Source organism: Bubalus kerabau, chromosome 8, assembly GCF_029407905.1.
Source record: "Bubalus kerabau isolate K-KA32 ecotype Philippines breed swamp buffalo chromosome 8, PCC_UOA_SB_1v2, whole genome shotgun sequence".
In the NCBI taxonomy this organism is placed as follows: Eukaryota; Metazoa; Chordata; class Mammalia; order Artiodactyla; family Bovidae; genus Bubalus; species Bubalus kerabau.
The window spans coordinates 101,379,519-101,385,784 of NC_073631.1; the positions used below are offsets into that span (position 1 = coordinate 101,379,519).

General features: G+C 47.0%; 1 long non-coding RNA gene across 1 annotated transcript; it reads right to left on the minus strand.

Moving 5' to 3' along the window:
- Window positions 1–1,282: 1,282 nt before the first annotated feature.
- On the minus strand, window positions 1,283–6,266 carry LOC129659522 (uncharacterized). Its single transcript, XR_008718109.1, has 2 exons — window positions 4,201–6,266; window positions 1,283–3,330 (listed from the first exon to the last, which is right to left on the minus strand). It is a non-coding gene; the product is annotated as an uncharacterized LOC129659522 (long non-coding RNA).

Consider the following 6,266-nt stretch of genomic DNA (forward strand, 5'->3'; position numbering starts at 1 on the left):
CCTGGTCTCTATATCAGGTGTTGCACAGATCTAAGAATTGATGCTTTTGAACTGTGGTGCTGGAGAAGACTCTTGAGAGTCCCTTGGACTGCAAGGAGATCCAACCAGTCCATTCTGAAGGAGATCAGCCCTGGAATTTCTTTGGAGGAAATGATGCTGAAGCTGAAACTCCAGTACTTTGGCCACCTCATGCAAAGAGTTGACTCATTGGAAAAGACTCTGATGCTGGGAGGGATTGGGGGCAGGAGGAGAAGGGGACGACAGAGGATGAGATGGCTGGATGGCATCACTGACTCGATGGACATGAGTCTGAGTGAACTCCAGGAGTTGGTGATGGACAGGGAGGCCTGGCATGCTGCGATTCATGGGGTTGCAAAGAGTCGGACACGACTGAGCGACTGAACTGAACTGAACTGAGACAAATGATAGCCAGTATTACTTAGTACAAAAGACTGTGGTCATTGTAAGTTTCTCATCACAGCATGGTAGAAAATGAGTTAGAAATGTGTAAATGTGCAGGCAAAAGGTATTCTAACAAGGAAAGTATTGGGCATAATATTTTTACTGTGTGCATATCGGGGTGTAGAAAGAGACAGAATATAAGAATAATACAGATTAAAACTTAAGTGATGCACACCATGGGGGAATTATGCATGCTTCCCTGGTGGCTCAGACAGTAAAGTGTCTGCCAGCAATGCGGGAGACCCGGGTTCAATCCCTGGGTTGGGAAGATCCCCTGGAGAAGGAAATGGCAACCCACTCTAGTACTCTTGCCTGGAAAATTCCATGAATGGAGGAGCCCGATAGGCTACAGTCCATGGGATCGAAAAGAGTTGAACAAGACTGAGTGACTTCACTTTGTACTTTGTACTTTTTTATGGGGGAAAACTATAGATATTATTGCTGGTTTAAAAATACTAATAAACTGGAACTTCTCTGGTGGTTCAACAGTTAAAATGTAGGGGGCTCAGATTTGATGCCTGGTCAGAGAACTAAGATCCCACACGCATGTGGTGCAGACAAAAAAATAAAATTAAAAAAGAAATATTAGTAAATCCACAAAAGAGGGCTTCCCTGGTGGCTCAGTGATAAAGAATTTACCTGCTGATGCAGGAGACCCAGGTTTGATCCCTGGTCTGGGAAGATTCCACGTGGCACTGTGGCTTAGCTGCCCCGCGGCATAACTACTGAGCCTGTGCTCTAGACCCCAGGCTCCACGGGAGAAGCTACTGCAATGAGAAGCTCATGCACTACAACTGGAGAGCAGCCCCTGTTTGCCACAACTAGAGAAAAGCCTGCTCAGCAACAAAGATCCAGCACAGTGAAAAATAAACAAACATTAAAAAAAAAATCGACAGAAGAGAAGATCCAAAAATGTTTGGTATAAAACAGAAAATGCATGGCGGATGGTCCAGAGAAGCACTTGAAATTCAGCTTTCAGATAAAGAAAGGATGCTGATGTTAAAACGTCCAGCCTTTGAGCAGCCATTTAGGATGTCATTCCTGTGTGCTACGGAGGACACAGAGATGTGGGGATGAAGGGGAAGATGGCATGAGGTTAGTGGGTCCTGCTGCACCCAGGTGACCTCTGATCTGGTGGCTGCCCTGCCTAGGGAAAGGTGTAAGCAACCTTGAGCAATGGGAGATGTCAGGCACAGGCCAGAGAGTCTCCATGAACTCAAGTACATGATTTATAACCACGAGCACACACCTGCTTGCACACTTTATGCTTATTCCCATGCAGATCATTAGGTGAAACAAATTGGTATTGACATGAAGTAAAGCTTACAATAGCACTGAACTTTCAACTCCCTTCCGGCAGATTTCTCATCTTTTCCAATTTGTGGCTCATCTATTTACAAGTTTAAAAGGTTAGAAGGATATTGATGACAACATAATGAGTGTGGAGTAAATTTCACACTTTGTAAAAATGATTATACGACTGAGCAGACTATAAAGCCCCTGGCTTGATCTGAGGTTTATAGGAACAGGACTTTAAACCTTAAGGAGATTAATGCCTTAAGTTATCCCTTAATGCATAGTGCTTCCCAGGTGGCACAGCGGTAAAGAATTCCCCTGCCAATGCAGGAGATGTTGAGACGTGGGTTCGACCCCTGGGTGGGGAAGATCCCCTGGAGTAGGAAATGGCAACCCACTCCAGTATTCTTTCCTGGAGAATCCCATGGACAGAGGAGCCCTGCGGGCTACAGTCTATGGACTCGAAAACAGTCAAACGCGACTAAGCAACTGAGCTTATGCATGGGTATGAAGATCGTAACTTACATGTAAATAGAGTTGACTGGGAGGTGGGGGAAGGATGGAGAGATAAGGAAGTTGTTATGAAAATTCAGGAGCACCTTTAATCAGATACAGGACCATCTCTGCCCTTTCCTGGATCCACAAAAAGAAGCTTTGTCTTTATATCTATGTACCTCAGAGAGGAAGAAGGAAGAGAAAAAAGGCAAGAGAGGGCCAAGTTATCCAAACTCTTTCCTCCACACTTTCTGAAATAACCTTGAGCAAGACAAGCCGCGCTGCTATGTGCCATGGAAGACAAATTGACAAAGCACATGTTTTGTTTGAGGGATTATTTCGTATTCGGTTGTAGAAAACCTAGAAGAGAGACCCAGATAGGTCCCCTTGTTATCCTCTGCTAAGAACCTAGGACATTTAATCCCTTTAATGCTCAAATTCCTCCCAGAGCATTCCAGACACCCTGGAGTGAGGGTGTCTCCTGTGAATTCTGTGCATCTGTTATCTTGGTTGCACAGTGCCGTTTTCCTTTTCTTGTTCATTGGATGCTGCTAGATTGGGTCAACTCCAAAAGCAACATCTAAGCATGAATTCTCCTTCTAGGTCCCCACTGCAGCTGCCTGATGTCTGATGAAAAGGCCTAAACATGAGAGCAAGGGAGTTGTATGGTACTTCTGAAGTCCCTGGCACTATCTCCCACCATTGCAGAGCTGCTGGGACCAATATGGCCGCTTCTTGTGTTCTCAGAGCCCTGTGGAGACGGTGATGAAAAAGCTCACGGAGATCTGACTTGCCCTTTTATTGCAGAACTCAGCCATGAGCACCTGGGGTCTGAGCCAGGAGGACATGGTTTGTCTGACAGATCCCTCACTCTACTCAGTGGCAATTCCCAGGCACAATGAGATGGGGGGGGGGGGGGGAACGCTATCCTGTTAGTCTCTGGTACAAGAATTTATCTTAGTAAGAGATTTGCCTTTTTGAGAAAAATGCCTTGATAAGCTCACTTGTGTAGTCAATTCCCTTTGAAGTATAGCTGTTCTCTGGTGCCAAGGTTTCCAAGAAAGGGCCAACGTTGCTCTGTTTAAGAAAGCAAATGTAATTTATCTACCCATTTATTTTGTCATGGAGATGTGAAAGAGGAGAGTAAAAAAGAGGAAGAATAAGATAACCAGACAGTGGGAGAGGACTTCCCTAGTGGTCCCGCAGCTAAGTCTTTGAGCTCCCAATGCAGGAGGCCTGCCTGGGTTTGATCCCTGATCAGGGAACTAGATTCCGCATGGCAGAACTAAGAGTTCACAGTGCAACTAAAAAGATCCTGCATGCTGCAATGAAGATTGAAGATCCCCTGCAGCCAAACAAACAAGATAGCAGGTCATGTGTCACACAGTGGGATTCTTCACTAGTATTATTAAAAACCATAAAATGGTTGGTCTGATTGGATTTCTTACAGGAAAAAAAGCTATTGGGAGATGACCTTGTGTATATGCTGACTTGGGGGCAAAACAGCAGCCACAGAAACAGATAAAGGAAGGGCAGACAGACCAATTGCCATCTGCACAGTTAGACCAGGTTTGTGGACTGAAATCAAACCTGTCAGCCCACCAAGTCCTTAATTATGCAAATTGTTATGCAAATTGAGCCCCAGGAGATGTGCCCGGTAAGGGCCCAGGAGGAGCTAAGACAGGTCTATAAGTCGGGGTAGACACAGCTTAGGAACTGCAGAACGCTTCAGAAACCACTGAAAGTGGAGGCAAAGTGGACCTCAACAACCACCTCCTATGACCTTCTTTGCAGTAAGCATTCCCTTTCCTCTTCCAGGAGGGGCCTCGACAGGCTGGGCCCCTTCTGGTGACCAAGTCTCCCCCGTTTCCAGTAAGACCTCTGCCTCTGCTCCAGCTCTCCCTCCCACTCCATTCCCGGCCCCTCCACGCGATCAGTGAGCGCCACCTGTGTGCCCGACACTTCAGCGGAGCCTGAGCCAACAGGGGTAATCATCACACCATCTGTGGGAAACCAGTGCTCAGCTTCTCCGCGCTGTCGAGCCAGGGGAAAGTGAAAGTGACTCAGCTGTGTCCGACTCTTTGCGACCCCATGGCTACACAGTCCATGGATTTCTCCAGTACTGGAGTTTGTAGCTGTTCCTTTCTCCAGGGGATCGTCCCAACCCAGGGATCAAACCCAGGCCTCCCGCATTGCAGGCGGATTCTTCACCAGCTGAGCCACAAGGTTAGCCCAAGAATACTCGAGTGGGTAGCTTATCCCTTCTCCAGCGGATCTTCTTGACCCAGGAATCGAACCAGGTCTCCTGCATTGCAGATGGATTCTTTACCAACTGAGCTACGAACTGGGTTTCCTGCATTGCAGGTGGATTCTTTACCAACTGAGCTATTAGAGAAGCCTGTTGGTCCAGGGAATGGACCCCTTTTTCCTTCCTTGAGCACCCTGTTGAAAACACAATTCTTGTCATCTAAACAGGTTATCGTTTCCTCGTCTTCCAGATCAGTCTATCACAGAGATGAGTTTTGATTCTAGCATTTCTCACACATTTCCATTATTTTCTTACACACAGGTGCCTCCTGCATTGGTTTTCCATTGCTGCTAAACAAACTACCGTTCATGTCATGACCTAAAGCAACACAAATGTATCCTCTTACAGGTCTGGAAGTCAGAGAGGGTGTGATTTTCTGGAAGCTTTGGAGAGAATCCTTTTTTTTTTTTTTTGCCCCTGGCTTTTCCCAACTTCTGGGGACTGCCACACTCCTCTGCTCGAGGCGCTGCATGCAGTCTGACTGGCGCTTCCGTCGTCACGTGACCTCTTACATATGCATCAGTGTCTGCTTTAGGGCCCAGACCCAGCCTGCCTCCCTTATTTATGAATGCTTGTGGTTAATTAGACTCACCTGGCTAATTCATGCTACTCAGCTCATCTCATGAGCCTCAATTTAATCACACCTGCAGAATCCCTTCTATTACTTAAGGCAACATATTCACAGGTTCTAGGGAGTAAGATGTGGGCTTTATTGTGCTGTGTGCTAAGTCTCTTTGGTTATGTTCCACTCTTTGTGATCCTATGGACCCTACTGGCCAGGCTCCTCCGTCCATGGATTCTCCAGACAAGAACACTGGAGTGGGTTGCCAGGCTCTCCTCCAGGGGATCTTCCCAACCCAGGAATCAAACCCTCATCTCTTTTGTCTCCTGCATTGGCAGGTGGGTTCTTTACCACTGGTATCACCTGGGGAAGCCAAATTGAAAATTGCATCCATGTGAAAACCTTAACAGGCTTCCCCAGTGGCTCAGCTGTCTGGGGCTCAATGTGTGGGGCCATTATTCAGCCCACATTCCCCCACATATCAAAAAGACTGCCCTCCGCACCCTGCCCCTTCTGGAGCTGTCTTCACAGTGTCAGATCCACAGTGGCCTCTGGGTTGAAGACCAGTCTCCACAAGATGGTGGGGGGTCATCTTGGACATGAAGTGCAACTGAGAATTAAAATTCATAAAACCCACTCTTAAAATTAAGAAACGCTTATTAATAGTCTACTTTATATAGATGCTATTCTGAGTCTGGGGGAAGTAGCAATGAGTGAAACAGAGGAGTCTCTGTTACCAGAGGCCTGGTGAACTAGGGAAAAAAATACAAAGGCTTGTTCAATGTCATATGTCAATCAGTTCAGTTCAGTTCAGTTGCTCAGTCGTGTCCAACTCTTTGTGACCCCATGAATCGCAGCATGCCAGGCCTCCCTGTCCAGCACCAACTCCCGGAGTTCACCCAGACTCACGTCCATCGAGTCAATGATGCCATCCAGCCATCTCATCCTCTGTCGTCCCCTTCTCCTCCTGCCCCCAATCCCTCCCAGCATCAGAGTCTTTTCCAATGAGTCAACTCTTCACATGAGGTGGCCAAAGTACTGGAGTTTCAGCTTCAGCATCATTCCCTCCAAAGAAATTCCAGGGCTGATCTCCTTCAGAATGGACTGGTTGGATCTCCTTGCAGTCCAAGGGACTCTCAAGAG